Source organism: Heterodontus francisci, chromosome 11 (genome assembly GCF_036365525.1).
Source record: "Heterodontus francisci isolate sHetFra1 chromosome 11, sHetFra1.hap1, whole genome shotgun sequence".
Classification (NCBI taxonomy): Eukaryota; Metazoa; Chordata; class Chondrichthyes; order Heterodontiformes; family Heterodontidae; genus Heterodontus; species Heterodontus francisci.
Genome location: NC_090381.1, coordinates 114,067,715 through 114,089,941, shown reverse-complemented (window position 1 = coordinate 114,089,941; position 22,227 = coordinate 114,067,715). Strand labels below are relative to the sequence as shown.

The window sequence follows — 22,227 nt, the reverse complement described above, 5'->3', positions numbered from 1 at the left end:
GGAAGATGGTTGTGGCTGTTAGACGCCAAACATCTCAGCTCCAGGATATCACTTTTGGAATTCATCAGGGTAGTGGCCTAGACTTCATCAATTTCCTTCCCTCCAACATAGGGCCAGAATTGGGGATGTTCGCTGATGATTGTACAATGTTCAGTACTATTCACAACTCCTCAGATACTGAAGCAGTCCGTGTAGAAATGCCGCAAGACCTGGACAATATCCAGGCTTGGGCTGATAAGTGGCAAGTAACATTCGCGCACAAGTGCCAGGCAATGACCATCTCCAACAAGAGAGAATGTAACCATCTCCCCTTGACATTCAATAGCATTACGATCACTGAATCCCAAACTATCAACATCCTGGGAGTTACCATTGACCAGAAACTTAATTGAACCAGTCATATAAATACTGCGAATTGCCTTGCGAGTGTTTGATGGGGACAGTGTAGAGGAAGCTGTATCTAACCTATGCTGTACCTTCCCTGGGAGTGTTTGAGCCATTCAAATAGGTTCCTGTGCACCTTTACTCTTGGCCGTGTGTTCCCCCAATTTCCTCTTTTCTACCGCTCATGTTCTCTGGCTCTAATAGTGACTGAATGTTAGCTGTAATCATAGACTTGTTCGACTGGTTACAGCACAGAAGGAAGCTTTCAGCCCATTGTGCCCACGCTGACTCTCTGCAAGAGTAACTCAGCTCGTGCCATGCCCCTGCTAGTTTAAACTACCAGCACTCATCACACGCCCCTCATCACTGCTTCCTCTCTGCTTTCCTCTGTGAAAACAGGATCATCATTCAAATGTAGCTGCCTTTCCTCCAAGGGACACTGCTGGTCTGCACCTTAAGACTCATCTGCTGTGTCTCTGATCTACTGCTCAGTTGCTTATATTTTAAAGTGAATAAAAATCAGATTACAGCCCTTCCCCCACTGCTGTTGTTCCCTGCTGATCCTGTAACTGGCTACTGGTTCTACTGGCTTTTCAGCTTTAGCTACAGTCCGACTGCTGGCCAGAGATTCACTCTCCTGGGCTGCGTACATTCTCCCCCGCTTCCGGATCTCATTGTAACCTCCAACTTCACCACCGTTCTTTTTTTCTGCCCCACAACTGATCCTGCACACCTCCTGGAAATACCTGCATCAGTACTTGCTCAGATACTCTACCCTTCAAATAGCTTCTTGATCTCACTCACCCACCACACCTGAACTTGAACGACAGTTCTTCAATGCTCCATGTTGACTCCATCATACATACATCAACTTTATCCCTCCTGGGGAGCCATGATTTCAACTTTTTTCACCCCCATTTTGCTTCTTTTCCTCCTTATCTCTATCTCCCGTCTTCATGATTGCTTTCATTTCTCCACTCTCAGGTATACTCTGCCCTTCCAAATCCCGACCTCAACCCTTCAGTACTCCTTGAAATTCCTGCTGTCTTGCTGCCATCCCAGGTTTGACTCCCTGTTAGATAAGTCTACAGCTTCTCTCTGTGCCTCTTGTGGCATTCTCCAAAGGATGTACCATCCATTGCTAACTAAGGAAGTTAAGGGTGGTATCGTAGAACCATAGAAAAATTACAGCACAGAAGGAGGCCATTCAGCTCATCGTGTCTGCAACGGCTGAAAAATCTAGCCACCCAATCTAATCCCACCTTCCAGCACATGGTCTGTAGCCTTGTAGGTTACAGCACTTCAGGTGCAGGTCCAGGTACCTTTTAAATGAGCTGAGAGTTTCTGCCTGCAGCACCGATCGGGGCAGTGAATTCCAGACACCCACCACCCTCTGGGTGAAAACGTTTTTCCTCATGTCCCCTTTAATCCTTCTACCAATCACCTTAAACCAGTGCCCTGGTAATTGACCTCTCTGCTAGGGGAAGCAGGTCCTTCCTGTCAACTCTATCTAGGTCCCTCATAATTTTGTACACCTCAATTAAGTCACCCCTCAGCCTCCTCTGTTCTAAGGAAAACAACTCTAGCCGATCCAATCTTTCCTCATAGCTGCAAATTTCAAGCCCTGGCAACATTCTTATAAATCTCCTCTGTACTCTCTCCACAGCAACTATGTCTTTTCTGTAATGTGGCAACCAGAACTGTACATAATACTCCAACTGTGGCCGAACCAGTGTTTTATACAGTTCCAGCATTACATCCCTGCTTTTGTATTCTATACCTCGCTCAATAAAGGAAAGCATTCCATATACCTTCTTCACCACTCTATCGACCTGTCCTGCCACCTTCAGGGACCTTTGGACAGGCACTCCAAGGTCTCTCACTTCTTCTACCCCTCTCAATATCCTCCTATTTATTGTGTATTCCCTTGTTTTATTTGCCCTCCCTAAATGCATTACCTCACACTTCTCCAGATTGAATTCCATTCGCCACTTTTCCGCCCACTCAACCAAACCATTGATATCTTTCTGGAGTCTACAGCTATCCTCTTCACTATCAATTACACGGACAATTTTTGTGTCATCAGCAAATTTCCCAATCATGCCTCACACATTTTGGTCCAAATCATTAATATACCACGAACAGCAAGGGATCCTACACTGAGCCCTGTGGAACGCCACTGGAAACTGCTTTCCATTCGCAAAAACATCCGTCAACCACTACCCTTTAGTGTCATAGAGTCATGCAGCACAGAAACAGGCCCTTCAGCCCACTGTGTCTGTGCCGGCCATCAAGCCTATCTATTCTAATCCCATTTTCCAGCTCTTGGCCCTTAGCCTTGTATGCTATGGCATTTCAAGTGCTCATCTAAATACTTCTTCAATGTTGTGAGGGTTCCTGCCTCTACCACTCCTTCAGGCAGTGTGTTCTAGATTCCAACCACCCTCTGGGTGAAAACATTTTTCCTCACATCCCCTCTAAACCTCCTGCCCCTTACCTTAAATCGATGCCCCCTGGTTATTGACCCCTCTGCTAAGGGAAAAAGTTTCTTCCTATCAACCCTATCAATGCCCCTCATAATTTTGTATACCTCAATCAGGTCCCCCCTCAGCCTTCTCTGCTCTAGGGAAAACAACCCTAGCCTATCCAGCCTCTCTTCATAGCTGAAATGCTCCAGCCCAGGCAACATCCTGGTGAATCTCCTCTGCACTCTTTCCAGTGCAATCACATCCTTCCTATAGTGTGGTGACCAGAACTGTACACAGTACTCCAGCTGTGGCCTAACTAACATTTTATACAGTTCCAAAATAACCTCCCTGCTCTTATATTCTATGCCATGGCTAATAAAGGCAAGTATCCCAAATACCTTCCTAACCACCTTATCTACCTTTGCTGCTGCCTTCAGTGAGATATGGACAAGTATACCAAGGTCCCTCTGACCCTCTGTGCTTCTTTGGGTCCTACAATCCATTGAGTATTCCACGGTCTTGTTAGTCCTCCCAAAATGCATCTCCTCACACTTCTCAGGATTAAATTCCATTTACCACTGCTCTGCCCATCTTACCAGCCCATCTATATCGTCCTGAAATCTAAGGCTATCCTCCTCACTATTTACGACTCACCAATTTTCGTCTAACCTGCAAACTTACTGATCATACCTCCTATATTCACATCTAAATCATTAATGTACACTAGAAACAGCAAGGGTAACAGTACCGTTCCCTGAGGTACACCACTGGTCACAGGCTTCCAGTCCTGTCACTGAGCCAATTTTGAATCCAACCTGCCACATTCTTATGGGCTTTCATTTTACTGACCAGTCTGCCATGCGGGACCTTGTCGAATGCCTTACTAAAATCATGTAGACCGCATCCACTGCACTAACCTCATCAATCATCCTTGTTACTTCCTCGAAAAACTCAATCGAGTTAGGAAGTCATGACTTCCCTTAACAAATCCATGCTAACTATCCCTGATTAATCCGTGCCTTTCTAAGTGGCAGTTTATCCTATCCCTCAGAATTGATTCTAATAATTTACCCACCATTATTTGGGCTACTCCTCACACCCTTTTTAAACAATGGTGTAATGTTCGCAGACCTCCAGTCCTCTGGCACCTCGTCCGTATCCAGTGAGGATTTGAAGATGATCCTCAGCGTATCCTTTATTTCCTCCCTGGCTTCCTTTAACAACCTGGGATGCAATCCATCCGGCCCTGGTGATTTATCCACTTTCAAGGATGTCAGACCCTCTGGTACTTCCTCTCTCATTATGAACATCATATCTAATATTTCACTCTCCTCCTCTTTAACTACAATGTTTGCATCATCCCCCTCCTTTGTGAAGACAGAGACAAAAAACTCATTGAGAACCCTGCCCACATCTTCTGCATCCACGCATAAGTTCCCTTGTACATCTCTGATAGGCCCTACCCTTTCCCTAGTTATCCTCTTGCTCTTAATGTACTGATAAAACATCTACGGGTTTTCCTTGATTTTACCTGCCAATAATTTTTCATGACCTCTCTTTGCTTTTCTAATTTCCTTTTTTACTTCACCCTGCACTTTCTATACTCCTCTCGGGGAACCAGTAGATGTGGTGCATTTGGATTTCCAACAGGCATTCAATAAGGTGCCACATAAGATAAGAGCTCATGGTGTTGGGGGTGATATATTAGCCTGGATAGAGGATTGGTAACGAACAAGAAACAGAGTCAGGATAAATGGGGCATTTTCAGATTGGCAAACTGCAACTTGTGGAGTGTCACAGGGATCAGTGCTGGGGCTTCAATTATTTACAATCTATATTAAGGACTTGGATGAAGGGACCGAGTGTATTGTAAATTTGTAAATTTACCAAATTTGCAGGTGATACAAAGATAGGTAGGAAAGCAAGTTGTGAGGAGGACACAAAGTGTCTATAAAGGGATGTTAGATAGGTTAAGTAAGTGAGCAGAAATTAGGCAGATGGAGTATAATGTGGGAAAATGTGAGGTTGTCTACTTTGGCAGGAAGAATAGAAAAGTAGATTATTAACATGGAGAAAGACTGCACGATCTGGATGTCCTTGAAAATGAATCTCAAAAAGTTGACATGCCGGTACAGCAAGTAATTAGGAAGGCAAATGGAATGTTGGCATTTATTGCAAGGGGGGTGGAGTATAAAAGTAAGGAAGTCTTGCTACAATTATACAGGGCATTGGTGAGACTGCACCGAGAGTACTGTGAATAATTTTGTTCTCCTTACTTGAGGGATATATTTGTATTGGAAGCAGTTCAGAGAAGTTTCACTCGGCTGGTTCCTGGGATGAAGAGGTTGTCGTATGAGAAAAGGTTGAGCAGTTTGAGCCTATACCCATTGGAGTTTAGAGGAATGAGAGGTGATCGTATTGAAACATATAAGATTCTGAGTGGGCTTGATTGGGTAGAAGCTGAGAGGATGTTTCCCCTCATGGGGGAGTCTAGAACTCGGGAGCACAGTTTCAAAATAAGACAGCGATGAGGAGGAATTTTTTTCTCTCAGAGGGTTGTTTATCTTTGGAATTCTCTTCCCCAGAGAGCACTGGAGGCTGGGTCACTGAATATATTCAAGGCTGTGTTAGACAGATTTTTGATCTACAAAGGAGTCAAGGGTTATGGGGGGGGAGTGGGGGGGGGGCGAGGGCAGGAAAGTGGAGTTAAGGCCACAATCAGATCAGCCATGATCTTATTAAATGGCGGACGAGGCTCAAGAGGCCGAATGGTCTACTCCTGCTCCTCTTTCTTCTGATCTTCTGATCTTATAATTGCGGCACTCAATTGAGGCTCTTGCTCATTACAAGCAGAAAGCCTAATTGCCCCATCCCACTCTCTCGTTGACCTTCCTGCCTTGTGTGCCTGCTGGGGGCTCACCTTGCCAATTCCCTCCCTGACCAACTCACTCCTTCCACTGCTGATCCTGCGGACTCTGCCAGTGGATAAGCCCTCACCACCCCTCTACATACATTCCTCCAGAATGTCCATTCACGTCTGAACAAGGCCCTTGCCATCCATGAACGTATTGTGAATAATTGCATTGACATCATGACGTTAATGGAAACCTGCCTGAGCTGTGATGACACCTTGCCCTTAAATGAAGCCTCCCTACCTGGTTATGTCTTCCACTACTTGCCTCGCACAGATTGTTGCAGTGCTGGTTGTTGCCCTTATCGCCAAACCTCACCTTGGTCTGTCCCAATACTCCTCCAGCGCATTCTCCTCCTTCAAGCATCTCACTTTGTTCCACCTTTCTTGGCTCTCATTTAAAGTCCTCGAACTCTACTGCCCTCCCAAGTACGATAAAAATGTATACTACAGCCTGCCGGACTGAACATTGAGTTCAATAATTTCAGAGCATGACAGCCCCCCATTTTACTTTCATTTTTAGTTATTTTTTCTTCCTTTTTTTTTACATTCTTTTTTACATTTTTTACAATCTTTTTTTTTGCATTTATTTCATTTCATCTTAGTTTGTTCAGTTTGCTTACCCACTGTTTTTTTTCAGGTTTGCACTTGCTGCTGTTCAATATTCAGTGTATTAACACCTAATCTGTACCAATGCTTTGTCTTTCAACACACCATTAACATATTGTTTGCCTTTGCTCCGTGACCTTTTGGTCAGCTATGTGGCCTGGTCCAATCTAGACCTCCTTTGTTATCTCTTGCCCCACCCCCACCTCACTTGCTTATAACCTGTGACTTTTCTAATATTTGTCAGTTCCGAAGAAGGGTCACTGACCCGAAACGTTAACTCTGCTTCTCTTTTCACAGATGCTGCCAGACCTGCTGAGTGGTTCCAGCATTTCTTGTTTTTATTTATGATATAGATAGGTTAAGTGAGTGGGCAAAGACCTGGCAAATTGAGTATAATGTGGGAAAGTGGGAAATTGTCCATTTTGGCAGGAAGAATAAAAAAGAAGCATATAATCTAATTGGTGAGAGATTGCAGAGTCTGAGATGCAGAGGGATCTGGGTGTCCTAGTGCATGAATCGCAGAAGGTTAGTATGCAGGTACAGCACGTAATTAGGAAAGCTAACAGAATGTTATCGTTTATCGCAAGGGGAGTTGAATATAAAAGTAGGGAGGTTATGCTTCAGTTATGCAGGGCATTGGTGAGACCACATCTGGAGTACTGTGTACAGTATTGGTCTCCTTATTTAAGGAAGGATGTAAATGCATTGGAGGCAGTACAGAGAAGGTTTACTAGACTAATACCTGGAATGGGCAGGTTGTCTTACGAGGAAAGATTGGACAGGCTAGGCTTGTATCTGCTGGAATTTAGTAGAGTCAGAGGCAACTTGATTGAAACATATAAGATCCTGAGGGGTCCTGACAGGGTGGATGTGGAAAGGATGTTTCCCCTTGTTGGAGAATCTAGAATTAGGGGTCACTGTTTAAAAATAAGGGGTCACCCATTTAAGACAGAGATGAAGAGAAATTTTTGCTCTCAGAGGGTCGTGAGTCTTTGGAGTTCTCTTCCTCAAAAGGCAGTGGAAACAGAGTCTTTAAATATTTTTAAGGCAGAGGTAGATAGATTCTTGATAAACAAGGGGGTGAAAGGTTATCGGAGGTAGGTGGAAATGTGGAGTAATCAGTTCGGCCATGAACATGTAGAATGGGTGAGCAGGCTCGAAGGGCCGAGTGGCCTACTCCTGCTCCTGCTCCTAATTCGTATGTTCGTATGCACCCAACTACCCCTCCTGATCCATATGTTAACTGAAATTATTAATGATTCTCTCTCCTCAGGTTCTGTCCCTCTCTCCTTCAAATCTGTCATCATCACCCCTCTGCTCAAAAAATACCTTTGACCCCCACCATCCTTGAAAACTACCACCCAATCTCCAACCTCCCTTTCCTCTCCAAAGTCCTTGAATGTGTTCTCACTTCCCATATCCAGTCGCATATTTCCCTGAGCTCCATTTGAATCCCACCAATCAGGCGTCTTCCCCTGCCGCAGTACTGAAACAGCTCTTATCAAATTCATGAATGACATCCTATGTGACTGTGACAAAGGTAAACTATCCCTCCTCATCCTCTCCACTGTTGTCCAGTTGCATGGGACTGTGCTTGTCAGCTTCCATTCTTAGCCAGAGGATCACTTGCAATATCTTCTCTTCCTGCTCCCATATTGTCACCTCTAGTATCCCCCAAGGCCCCCTCCTATTTCTCATCTACACGCTGTCCCTCGGCGACATCATCCGACAGCACAGAGTTAGTTTCCACATGTATGCTGACAACACACAGCTTTACCTCACCACCAACACCTCTCTCTGTCTCTAAGTTATCTGACTGTTTGTCTGACATGCAGTACTGGATGAGTTGAAATTTCCTCCAAATAATATTGGGGAGACATTGTCTTCAGTCTCCGCCACAAATTCTGTTCCCCAACTACCGACTCCATCCCTCCTTCCTGCAAACCATCTGAGACTAAACAGATTTGTTCCCAACTTCAGTGTCATATTTGACCCAATGACTGCTGTCTACATTGAGTCATAGAGTCATTCGGCACATCGAGTCCATGCCGGCTCTCCACGGAGCTATGCAGTCAGTCCCACACCCTGGCTCAATCCCCATACCTCTGCAAGTCTACGCGCCATCACTAAGACTACCTATTTCCACTTCCAAAACATCGCCTGACTTCAACCCTGCCTCGCCTCCGCTCATTTGCTGCTCAAATGCTCATTCATGCCTTTGTTACCTCTAGACTTGACTATTCCAATGCACTGCTGGCTGGTTTTCCACATTCTACTCTCCATAAACTTGAGGTCATCCAAAACTCTGTTGCTCCTGTCCTAACTCGCACCAAGTCCCATTAATTAAAATTAATAGTTTAAACAAGGTACCAACTAGATTCTAAAAGAGGGAATAGAGGGTTTTTTTCAGACCATGGATGGGCAGCTGTCCTGTTGCTTGGAATTCCTGTGCAACGTGGGAACTCCAGGATACTCCAAGTGTCTTGGGCAACCATGTGTGTAGGAAGTGTCTCCAGCTGCTTCAGCTCGAGATCAGGATTTCCGAACTTGAGGGGCAACTGGAGTCATCAGGGAGCAGGAGCGTTTCCTCGATCGTACGTTCCAGGAGGTGTCACCCCACAGGCAGTGAGAGTTCAGGATAGTAGGCGAGTGGCCATCCGGAAGAGTAGGAAGAGGCAGCAGGTGCAGGGGTCTTCGGGGTGTGTGCTACTCTCAAATCGGTACTCAGCATTGGAGAAAACCTGAAGGAGCACAGTCCAGATCATGGCACGATTGGGCAAAGGACTGCACAGGAGGAATCAGCAAATTGTAGAAATGCAGTTGTTATGGGAGATTCTGTCGTCAGGGGGAAAAACAGGCACTTCTGTAACTACAGGTGTGAGACCGCATGGTATGCTGCCTCCCTGTTTCCAGGGAAAAGACATCACAGAAAGGGTGCAGGATATTCTGCAGGGGGAAGGGAGTGAGTGGTAGCAACGACACAGTAAGGGCAGGTATTGAGGTTGTACGGTCAGATTTTCAGGAGCTAGGGAGGAAGTTAAAGAGCAGGACCTTGAGGGTAATAATCTCTGGATTACTCCCAGTGGCACGTGCTGGTGAAAGTAGAAATAGGAAAATAGGGAGGATCAATGCGAGGCTTGAAGCATGGTGCAGGAGAAAGGGCTTCAGATTCTTGGGGCAGAAAGCACCTATTCAAAAGAGAGGGGTTGCACCTGAACAGGACTGGACTGTGGTTGGGGATGGGTTAAACTAAATTGGCAGGGGGATTGGCACCAGTATATAGAAGTGGAAAAGAGGAATAAGGTGCATAATGTGAGCGTGTTGGACAGTACTAGTGAAGAGAATAGTTCTATATTGGATAGGAGTGGACTGAGAAGGAAAGCAAAGACAGGATTACAATGCGCGTATGTAAATGCACAGTGTGGTGAATGAGGTTGGTGAGCTACAAGCACAAATAGCAGTATGATGTTGTGGCAATAACGGAAACGTGGCTTAAAAATGTTGACAACTGTGCACTTAACATGCAAGGATATAAAGCGTTCAGAAAAGTTAGAGAAGGAAAAAAGGGAGGTGGGGTGACAATACTGATTAGGGAAGACATTATAGAGTTGGAAAGAGGGGATGTCCTTGAGGGACAAGGACAGAATCCATTTGGTTAGAGTTGTGAAGCAAAAAGGCCATGATCTCACTACTGGGGGTATTCTATAGACCTCCAAATAGTGAGAGAGAGAGAGAGGAGCAAATCTGCAGGGAAATCACAGAGATGTGCAAGAACCATAGGGCTGGATTTTAAGAGCATGGCAAGCTCAAATAATGGCGCCCATGCACGCCAAAGAGCCACCGCAATCTGAAGCGCGGCGGCTCATTTAAATAGCCGGGACGGCCTGCTCCACCCCACCCACCCCCCCCCCCCCACCGCCAATCTCGTGGAGGGGGTGGGCTGTTCATCCCTGGCAATGGCATCAGCTGCCTGTGCACAGACACAGGTGCCATTTTTAAAGGGTAGCCAGCCCTGCCGCCCAATTTTAATTTTTAAAGTCTTACCCCCCCAAAAAATAAATTAATTAAATTATAACACCCCTTTCTCACCCCCAATAACAGTTACAATAACTATTTGCTCTCCACCACCACCCCCCCCAAAACACACCTTTCTTTCCAAAAATATACTTTATTCATAAAAATTTGCAAAAATACATTTCAAAACAGTTCAAATTTCACATTTCGGAAAGAACAATAGAGGTCAGATTTTTTCCCCCAAAACACTTACCTTTTACACCTGACCTTTCCTCCCCAACCTGCACAAAGTTTAAGGTTCAACCCTTCCCACCACCCCCTACCCCACTCCCCGCACTGACAAACCTACCTCCTCCCCCCTCCCCACCAGTGTGGCACCTTGTTTCCCCGGCTGGGAATCTGAAGGCATGAGTTCCGGCCGCCGCACCAAAGATTGCGGCGGGTCCTCAAGCTTGCAGGTAAGTCCATGTAAATGTATTAATTTTATTCATTTGAGTATTTAAATTATGGTCCCATCGCCCAGCGGCAGATGGTTCACCACGGAGTCTTGCCGTCACCGGGAGGATCGGGCTGGGCCCTCACGGTGTCGAGGTCAGTGGCAAGCCTCATCCGGAGCCATTTTCAGGCTCCCACCACAACGGAACACAATGCCTAGGAGAGAACAAAATCCAGCCCATAGAGTGGTAATATTGGGAGATTTTAATTACCCAAATATCGATTGGAATAATGTTAGAGTAAAGGGAAACCGGGGTGGAATTTCCGAAACCTTCAGGAGACCTTCCTTGATCAGCATGTTCTTGGTCGAACTAGAGAGGAGGCATTAAAATAAAAGCAAAATACTACGGATGGTGGAAATACAGAAAGTGCTGGAAATACTCAGCAGGTCTGGCAGCATCTGTGGAGAGAGAAACAGAGTTAACATTTCAAGTCTGTGACCTTTCAGCAGAACCCTGGATCTGATGCTGGGGAATGAGTTGGGCCAGGTGGACCAAGTGTCTGTGGGGGAGCACTTGGGTAAGAGTGATCATTTTATCATAAGGTTTAGAGTTGTAATGCAGAAAAGCAAGGAATGGTATATGGTAGAATGGCTAGATTGGAAGATTTCAATGAAGTGAGATGGGATCTGGCCAGGATAAAATGGAACCAAAGACTGACAGGGAAAACTGTAATGGAACAATGGGTTGTCTTTAAGGAAGAGATGCTTCAGATACAGGCTAGGAACATTCCAACAAGGGTAGGGGAACCAAAACCATGGCTCCTTGGATAATGAGGGAAATAGAGATTATGATGAAACAAAATAAGATGATGCATGTCAGGTGAATTATTCAAGTGATAATCAGGCCATATATACAATAGGTTGAGAGGGCAGGTGAAGAGGAAAATAAAACTGGCAAAGAGAGAATATGAGAATAGAATGGCAGTCAACATAAAAGGGAACCCAAAAGTCTTCTACCAGCATGTAAATAGTAGACGGGTAGTAAGAGGTGGAGGGGGCCTATTAGGGACAAAGAGGGTAATATATGCTGAGAGGCACAGGGCAAGGCTAATATACTGAATGAATACTCTGTATCGGTGTTTATTAAGGAAGAGGAATCTGACAAAATATCAGTAGAAACGGAGAGAGTCGAGGCAATGGATCGGCTAAAAATTGAAAGGGAGGAGGCACCGGAATGGCTGGCTATGCTTAGGGTAGATAAATCACCTGGTCCAGATGGCTTGCATCCTTGGTTGCTAAAGGAAGTGGGGATGGAGATAGCGGAACGACTTGCCACAGTCTTCCGATCTTCCCTGGATACGGGAGAGGTGCCAGAGGATTGGAGAGTGGCAACTGTGACACCCTTATTCAAGAAAGGGTGTAAGGACAGTCCGAGCAACTACAGGTCAGTTAGTTTAACATTAGGGGTGGGTAAAGTTTTAGAAACAATAATCAGGGGAGAAAAAAAAAACAACAGGCACTTAGAGATCTTTGAGTTCATTAAGAAGAGTTTGCCCGGATTTTTAAAAGGCAGATCTTGACTAATCTAATTGAATTTTTGGATGAAATAACAGAGAAGGTTGATGAAGGGAATGCAAAAGATGTTGGCTATATGGATTTTAAGAAAGCATTTGATAAAATACCACATAAAGGCTGGTTAACAAATTGAGGCTCATGGAATAGGAGAGTCAGTGTCCAATTGGATAAAAATTTGGTTCAAGGGCAAAAAATGAGTTGTTTTTCAGACTGGAGGATGAAAGAAACTGGTGTTCCCCAAGGCTCAATGCTAGGACCACTGCTTTTTGATATATATAAATGACTTGGATCTCGGAATACAAAGTAGAATTTCAAAATTTGCCAATGATATCAAACTTGGAGGTCTGGCAAACAATGAAGACATTATGAACTGCCTGATACCAGACATAGATAGGCTAGCAGAATGGGCAGACAAGTGACAGATGGAAATTCATACAGAGAAGTGTGAGGTGATACATTTTGGCAGAGGGATAGGGTGAGGCAATACAGACTTAATGGCACAGTTCTAAAGAGTGTGCAGGAACAGAGGGACTTGGGGGTGCATGTGCATCGATTATGACAGGCTTAGATAAGTTAGGCAAGGAAAAACTGTTCCCATTAACTCATGGTACAAGGACTAGGGGGCACATATTGAAGGTTTTGGGCATAAGATACAGGGGGAATGTGAGGAAGAACATTTTACACATCAAGTGACCTGGAACTCGCTGCCTACAAGGGTGGTGGAAGTAGCGATGATCGATAATTTCAAAAGGAAATTTGATGGGCACTTAAAGGAAATAAACTTGCTGGGCAATGGGGATTAAGCAGAGGTGTGGGACTGACTGGATTGCTCCGCAGAGAACCAGCATGGACCCCATGGGTCGAATGGCCTCCTTCTATGCTTTAAATGACGCTATGACAATGAGCTTATTAATGTCTAATTTTACTGCATTATACGTTCCCCTTTTGGAACTTCCTTCAACCTATTTTTTGAACATTAGCAGAGAGCTCACAATCTCATTGATCTCATTAAGATTAAAATCAAACCAGCATTCAGATGCCAGCAGAGCTGAGTGCTCCAGTGTCCCTGGGTAGAAGTGATGAGTGCAATTTGAATCTGCAGGCTCAACATGACCCATATTTAGGTGGCGGTTTGTAACATAGTAGTAGCACAGAAAGGGTCATACGAACATATGAATTAGGAGCAGGAGTAGCCACTCGACCCCTCGAGCCTGCTCCGCCATTCAGTAATTTCATGGCTGAACTGATTACTCCACATTTCCACCTACCCCCCATAACCTCCCACCCCCTTGCTTATCAAGTATCTATTTACCTCTGCCCCTTAAAAATATTCAAAGACTCTGTTTCCACCACCTTTTGAGGAAGAGAATTCCAAAGACTCACGACCCTCTGAGAGAAAAAATTTCTCCTCGTCTCTGTCTTAAATGGGAAACCCCTTATTTTTAAGCAGTGACCCCTAGTTCTAGATTCCCCCAGAAGGGGAAACATCCTTTCTACATCCACCCTGTCAAGACCCCTCAGGATCTTATATGTTTCAATCAAGTCGTCTCTTACTCTTTTAAATTCCAGCGGATACAAGCCTAGCCTGTCCAATCTTTCCTCATAGGACAGCCCGCCCATTCCAGGTATTAGTCTAGTAAACCTTCTCTGTACTGCCTCCTACGCATTTATATCCTTCCTTAAATAAGGAGACCAGTACTGTACACAGTACTCCAGATGTGGTCTCACCAATGCCCTGTATAGCTGAAGCATAACCTCCCTACTTTTGTATTCAATTCCCCTTGCGATTAACGATAACATTCTGCTAGCTTTCCTAATTATTTGCTGTACCTGCAGACTAACCTTTTACGATTCATGCACTAAGACACCCAGATCTCTCTGCATCTCAGAGCACTGAAAACCCTCACCATTATAGATAATATGGTGGGCGGCACAGTGGCGCAGTGGTTAGCACCGCAGCCTCACAGCTCCAGGGACCCGGGTTCGATTCCGGGTACTGCCTGTGTGGAGTTTGTAAGTTCTCCCTGTGTCTGCGTGGGTTTTCTCCGGGTGCTCCGGTTTCCTCCCACAAGCCAAAAGACTTGCAGGTTGATAGGTAAATTGGCCATTATAAATTGTCACTCGTATAGGTAGGTGGTATGGAAATATATAGGGACAGGTGGGGATGTTTGGTAGGAATATGGGATTAGTGTAGGATTAGTATAGATGGGTGGTTGATGTTCGGCACAGACTCGGTGGGCCGAAGGGCCTGTTTCAGTGCTGTATCTCTAATCTAATATGCTTCTTTTTTATTCATCCTGCCAAAGTGCCCCAGCACAGATCCCTGTGGCACACCACTCATTACATTTTGCCAACCAGAAAATGACCCTTTTATGTTTACTCTCTGTTTCCTGTTGGCTAACCAATCTTCTATCCATGCCAATATGTTACCCCCCTACACCATGAGCTTTTATTTTCTGCATTAACCTATGATGTGGCACCTTATCAAATGCCTTCATGAAATCTAAGTACAATACATCCTCCGGTTCCCCTTTATTATGGGTAATAAGGAGATGGCAGATGAATTGAACAGATATTTTGCATCAGTCTTCACTTTTGAGGATAAAAGTAACATCCCAGTATTAGCTGTAAGTCAGGAAATGGAAGGGAGGGAGGAACTCGAGAAAGTCACAATCACCATGGATGTGATACTGAACAAATTGTTGGAGCTGCGGGCTCACAAGTCCCCGGGTCCTGATGGACTTCATCCTAGGGTGTTAAAAGATGTGGCTAGTGAGATAGTTTATGCATTGTTTTAATTTTCCAAAATTCCCTAGATTCGTGGAAGGTTCAATAGATTGGAAAATAGCAAATCTAACTCCTTTATTGAAAAAGGGAGTAAGACAGAAAGCAGGAAACTACAGGCCAGTTAGCTTAACATCTGTCTGAGGGAAAATGTTAGAAGCTATTATTAAAGATGTTATAGCAGGGCATTTAGAAAAATTCTAGGTAATCAGGCAGAGTCAACATGGTTTTGTGAAAGGGAAATCATGTTTAACCAATTTATTGGAGTTCTTTGAGGGAGTTACATGTGCTGTGGGTCAAAAGGGTGAAAATCACTGCGGCGGTAGCACCTTGAAGCCAATGGAAATGACAATCGAGCAGAGTGTCAAAAAAGCTGCTGATCCGATCTGATCCAATCCCTATCTAACCCAAGCTGTACCTGCCCTGGGAGTGTTTGATGGGACAGTGTAGAGCTGTAATGAGAAGTTTTTCATGTTGTCTGATGCGACATAAATGAGATGCTTGAAGTTCAGGTAGTTGAATATCTCAAACAGGTTTATTGAGCAGCTAAACTAATATATAGATTAGATTAAGATTAGATTAGAGATACAGCACTGAAACAGGCCCTTTGGCCCACCGAGTCTGTGCCGAACATCAACCACCCATTTATACTAATCCTACACTAATCCCTTATTCCTACCAAACATCCCCACCTGTCCCTATATTTCCCTACCACCTACCTATACTAGTGACAATTTATAATGGACAATTTACCTGTCAACCTGCAAGTCTTGTGGCTTGTGGGAGGAAACCGGAGCACCCGGAGAAAACCCACGCAGACACAGAGAGAACTTGCAAACTCCACACAGGCAGTACCCGGAATCGAACCCGGGTCCCTGGAGCTGTGAGGCTGCGGTGCTAACCACTGCGCCACTGTGCCGCCCTATAGTACGGAGCTAACTATTTACAGGACTTGCCTCTTGGTATTCCAGTTACAGAGTGCGTCTGGCTGGCAGTCACATAACTGTGTCCTGGTACTTGGCTCATTAGCATACTAAGATCTCAAAGAGACATCACTCTTAAAGGCAATCACACAACATCCCCCTTCTTTCCAAAGATAAGTCTTGTATGCTAAAAGTACAGACATATGAAATCAAATAACATCAAAGTTATTTGCATAGGTCTAGAGATTATGGACTTTACAAATATAGAGACTCAATAGTCCATAAATCGTCTCAATGGTTTGGTAACTTTTGCTCGGGAATTTTGTGTCTCATCTGTTGTTGTTCTTTCTGAAGTTTCTCCCTCTCTGCATCAGTTTCTGTTGTTCTGCCTGCTAACATACTCTGTTGTTTTTCTCAAGATGACCACTTTTGGGGCCTTGTTATTCTTGGAAAGATTTGGCACCTGATCTCAAAGAGCCATTGGACAGTGCTTCAACTTATTCCTCCTCTGCCTCTTCACGACATTGCGTGTCCTTCGCCTCTCCTCATCCTCTGCTTCTGAAGGCTTAGGGCTCCAGGTTGAGGACTTGTTGGGGGAAGAGTACTTGGCCTCATGGCGGTACTTGTCCATTTGTTGTGGTGCTGGCAGTTCTCTAGATAGCAGAAGTCAAGGCATGGCATAGTTGTGCTGTTGCTGGGTTTCCAGACTGTTTGATGCTGGTCAGAGTCTTCAAGCGGGTTCTGGTCATTGGAGATTTCCCCTTGGCAAATGCTGTTGTGGATGGTTATGATGTTGAGGTCCTTACACGTTGGTAGCCCTGCCACTGCTAGTCCGCTCATGTCTGCTAGGTAGAATGTTTGTGGTTTCCTTGCCGACTTGCCGTATCTGCATTACATTGTTAATGTGCCACTGCCAAGGGATGGGTGACCCGTTGTATGTAGATAACTTGGCAGTTGTCGGTTGTATCATTGATTTCCAATGACTCCGGTATATATCTTTGAGGATTCGGACTGGTAGATATTTGCACTAGCGCTGGTGTCAATCTTGACCTTGAGTGCATGTTTGCTGGATTTCTTTGGGCACATGATGTTAATGGTGGCGAAAGCTTCATTTGTTTGACTTCATCAATGTGATGTGTCAGGTTCACAATGTGGAACACCTGTTCATCTTCTGACTCAGACTTGCTTCTACCTGAGTCTTGGCTCAGGTCTGTTTTGCTGTGGATCTCATGTATTGGCTTGCATTTATGCAGGTCTCTGGCGCCTTCCTTGCTGCTGTTGCCATGTTACTGCGCCTGTCTTCTGTTGGCCAGTGTCCTACGGTGGCTTCTGGCTGCGTTTTTCGAGCCAGAATTCTTGCATGGGGGTGGGGGGTGGGGGGGGGGGCAGTGTCCTTTTACGCCGCACAAATCTCGAAATGCAGGGCAACTTCACCGTGAGTGGGATTGATTGCACATACCGCACAGCTTGCTTGCTCTTTTTGATGTGGTTGTGGTGCTGATACTGTCGGTTGCACCTAGTGCTTGTAGTGCTGTTCTCCAGTTACTGTACTTCCTGCCATCTTCCAGTAGTGCATCAATGCTGTCACCTTTATCTTTCCTCAAACAATCCTTCTGAAATGCTTCAATGGGTGTTGATATAATCAGCAGCTCCATTTTTCAGTCTGACAGCTCGGTTTCTGAGAAGTCGCATTTGTTGCCCTTCCTTTGGCAACTGCTGATGAACTGGCCTATTGATTCCTGTAGCTGTTGCCTGTAGGACATCAATTTTAGGCAGTAAATTCTAAAATTCACTCTTAATCTGAGTTGGTCTTTCAGCACTTTCCATATCTTTGTGGGATCTTTCTGGTCATCTTCAGATATGCCTGAGGTATTAATTCATTTCCAATCACCATCATTATTTTTACAGCCTGTTTTTCTGGTTCTACGATGACTTGGTCTGTAAAGCACAATTGCATTCTATGTTGGAACAGTTTGAACTGGGATAGGATATTCAAGGCTTTCCAGTTTGTGCTGGGAAAATTGGTATCCATGTTCCTGCTGTTCTTTTGCTTTAACCTTGCTCTAAGAACCTGCTTCTGTGACTCTCTACTGCCTCCCTTTAAAAGTAATTCTCTTCTTTAGGCTGGCTGGTTTGATTCACAACAGCAGGTGTTTAGCAGTGCTTGTCTGTTTGTCTGGCTCCCAGCACTCCGGTCTGTTTGTTTAAACAGCTGTACAGTAGGCATTTCAAGTGCTTTTTTGCTACAGTTTGTTTATACAGCTGTTCAATAGTCAATTATTCATGGTTGAGTGGTTTTATGAGTTTTTTTAAAAATCAGGATAATTGAGCGAAGGCTCTGCAGTGTTCGAGTGAATAAATGGTTTCTTTTCTATAGTTCTAGCTGCGAGCTGCGTGAATGGAGGATTCCCATGCTTTTTGCTTTCGGGCACCTCCTGTAATGGCACGGACCTGATCAGTGTGGGGGAGCCTTTGAAAACAATCAAACAGCCTGAGATAGGGATTAGGTTTTCATTGTTTTTTTTCTTTTACTGCGCCTTTTAAAAAATCAACTTTGCAAGCACCTCAAAGACTTTTTTGAACTGGGGTTCCTCTACCAACAACACACTGATTCACCCGCTCATAGTGATAGATTTGAAGTCTGTTATTCAGTGCTCTGTCTTCTACAGCTGGAGGTGAGTTTTTCTTTTCTTCTTTACACTGTTCAGGCCAGTGTTTCTTGTAACTTCCTCTTTTTTAGCTGTAGGTAGCTTTTAAAGCTGTTTTCCTATGTTCTTCAATCTTGGATTTTGTCTTCTCACCACCGCTGTCACCATATAATGAGAAGCTTTTTATGTTGTCTGATGCAACATAAATGAGATGCATGGAGTTCAGTTGATTGAAAATCTAAAACAGGTTTATTAAACAGCTAACTAAGATATATATAGTACAAAGCTATTTGCAGGACTTGCCTCTTGGTGTTTGAGTTACAGAGTGAGTCTAGCTGGCAGTCACATGACTGCATCCTGGTACTTGGATCATTAGCAATCTCCTCACTCCGCCCCAGTTCATGCCCTTCCACTCCTCTCACCCAGGAGGCAAGAGATAGAGGATGTAGCTAGTTAGAACTGGTTCCTTAGTCGGCAGGACCTGACTCAGGTCTCTGGAACTGCAGCTAGTACAAATACGGGAGGTTTTGCTAACGCACTAAATAAGTAGCCTGAAGAGAGGGCGCCGGAGACAGTGAGACCTGAGAGCTGAAGCCCAGAGGCATTAATTAGGTAAGCATTTAAGAGCTTTTTCTATCCAAACTGGGGTAGTAGTTTCAACTGGTACTGGAGAGATGTGTAGCTGAACTGGTTAAACTACTTGATATAACTACAAATTATCAATCAGTGAAATTAGTTAAATAAAACATAATAGAGATGGCAGGGTACGTGATGTGTTGCAGCAGCAGCATGTGGGAACTGGTGGACACCAGTGTGATCCACTGCAACCACATCTACAGTAAGTGTCAGCAGCTCAAGGAACTTCAGCCCTGAGTTGATGAGCTGGAGTCTGAGCTACGGCCACTGCAATGCATTAGGAAATTACCTGGACACTTTGGCCGGAAGTTTACGTTGGGCAGGAGGTCCCACCCACCAGCCGAAAAGTCAGCAGTGAGCCCGCCTCTGACCGGCCTGGGGAGCCAGGCCAGGCATTTTCGCTCCCCAGGCCCTTAATTGGTCATGAGCAGGACTTCCACCACCATGAGGCAGGAAGTCCCGCCTAATGCAGCTGTCAGCCAATCAGCGGGCCGGCAGCTGTTATTCCCAGCAGTGCCACTCGGAGCAGTGGCCATTGCTGGGACTACACCCAGCCGTCGGAGGCAACAGGAAGGATGGCCCCGGAACTCAGGTAGGTTTTTACGGCCTCGCCGGGAAGACCTGGCTGGGCATCGGCGTGGCAAGCGGAGCTGGTTAGCTGTTGCGGGGGTGGGTGGCAGTGTTGTGCATTGGGAACATTTGGGGCTTCGGCCTGGCATTCCATGGAGCACAGGGTGCATGATCATTAGAGCCCCCTTTGCCATCTGGCTGCTGAGTGTAAAATACCCGCGGCAGTGAGAAGAGGCCCCTAAATCCTTAAGTGGCAGTTAATAGGCAACTTACGGGCCTGGGGCGGGTGGGCCATTTTTCACTGCTGGCGCCCTGTGTAAAATTGCAGGGGGTGCGGGAAGGGGTCAGGAATGGCCCTTCCACCTCCCACTCAATTTTACGTCCTCCCCACCATCAGCCTGCTAGTTGGGGGGCAGTAAAATTCCGGCCCTTGTTCCAGGAGGCAGTCACACCCCTCAGGCCAGCTACTTCTGATTTGGTCTGTTCTTAGGAAGGTGTGACTAAGAGTGAGGCGTTTCTGGGGATCTAGAAGGTGGCAATGGAGGAGCCTCAGCCCTTACACTTGTTCAAGAGGTTTGAGGTTCTTGCAGTTTGTGTGGATGAGAGCAGGGACTGCAGGGAGGATGAGCAAACTGACCACAACACCGTGATACAGGGGCCATTCAAGTGTGGGGAGTAAAAAGGAATGTAGTTGTCGTAGGAGACAGTACGGTTAGGGGGACAGATACTGTTCTCTGCTGCCGAGATGCAATCAGGTAGAGTTAAGTTGGTTTCATGAAAGGGAAATCGTGTTTGGCAAATTTATTCAAGTTCTTTGAGGATGTAACAAGCAGGGTGGATAAGGGGGAACCAGTAGATGTAGTGTGTTTGGATTTGATAATATGCCACATAAAAGGTTACTACACAAGATAAGAACTCATGGTGTAGAGGGCAATATATTAGTGCGGATAGAGGATTGGCTAACTAACAGGGAACAGAGAGTCGTGAGAAATGGAGCATTTTAAGGTTGGCAGACTGTAACTCGTGGAGTGCCACAGGGATCAGTGCTGGGGCCTTAAACATTTACAATCGAGTTTAATAACTTGGAAGAAGGGACCAAATGGATTGGAGCCAAATTTGCAGATGATATGAAGATAGGTAGGAAAGCAGACTTATGAAGAGGACACAAAGGCCGGAATTTTATGACGGGGCAGACGCCCCACCCATCAGCTTAAAAGCCAGGGTGGGCCCACCTCCACCAGGCCTGGGAACAATGCAGAGATTTTACGTGGCCTAGGCCTTAATTGGCCTTGGGTAAACCTCCGCCCCTCTGGGATAGGAAGTCCTGCCTCCCAATGCTGCTGGCCAGCTCCTCAGTCCCAGCAGTGCCACTGGGAGCAGTGGCCACCGCTGGGACTGCACCCAGCTTCAGAAGGATCATGGGCACCGGCGCCGAAAATGGTAAGTGGGGTTTTGGACTTGTCGGGGACAATCGGCTGGGCCCTGACGAGGGGAGTGAGGGTCGATCAGGAGGGCGGAGGAAGGTGCACCAGCAGGGGTAGCAGGAGCTGCTGGTGGGGGCCTCCGTGGGGCACAGGGTGTGTGATCAGGAGGGTCCCCCCCCCCCCAGTGACGGCGGGAGGAGGTTCCTAAGTGGCAATTAATTAGCCTTTTAATGGCTTCAACTGGCCTTGGGCAGGAGGGTCATTTGTCACCTCCGCCATACGCATAAAATTGCACCCTGGGCGAGAAGGTGACAAGAACGGCACCCCCCCCCAGAGCACCGCACCACTCCCCCCCTCCCGCCTCCAGCTCGCTCCTGCGGGGGCATAAAACTCCAGCCAAGGTGTCTGCAGAGAGACATAGACAGGTTAAGTGAATGGGCAGATGGAGTATAATGTGGGAAAATGTGAGGTTGTCCACTTTGTCAGGATGAATAGAAAAGCAGAATATTATTTCAATGGAGAGAGACTGCAGAATGCAATGGTACAGAGGGATCTGGGTGACCTTGTACATGAATCACAAAAAGGTAGCATGCAGGTACAGCAAGTAATTAAGAAGACAAATTTTAGGCAAGGGGAATGGAGTATAAAAGTAGGGAAATCTTGCTACAATTGTGCAGGACATTGGTGAGACTGCACCGAGAGTACTGTGCACAGTTTGGTCCCTTATTCAAGAAGGGATATACTTGCATTGGAGACATTTCAGAGAAGGTTCACTAGGTTGATTCCTGGGATAAGGGGTTATCTTACGAGGAAAGGTTGAGCAGATTGGGCCTATACTCATTGGA

The 22,227-nt window shown here is 45.6% G+C and overlaps 1 protein-coding gene across 5 annotated transcripts in view; it reads right to left on the bottom strand.

Annotated features, from left to right (window-relative positions):
* The window catches only part of LOC137375477 (phospholipase D1-like), a 235,373-nt gene that overhangs the window by 171,813 nt on the left and 41,333 nt on the right, over positions 1 to 22,227 (bottom strand). Inside the window, exon 1 of one of the 5 annotated variants that reach the window (XM_068042782.1) lies at positions 8,785 to 8,804. The exons of the other annotated variants lie outside the window; for them this stretch is intronic. The gene's annotated coding sequence lies outside the window, so the exon portion shown is untranslated. Of the gene's footprint in view, positions 1 to 8,784; positions 8,805 to 22,227 lie in introns of those variants that run through there. 5 annotated transcript variants of the gene reach the window in all.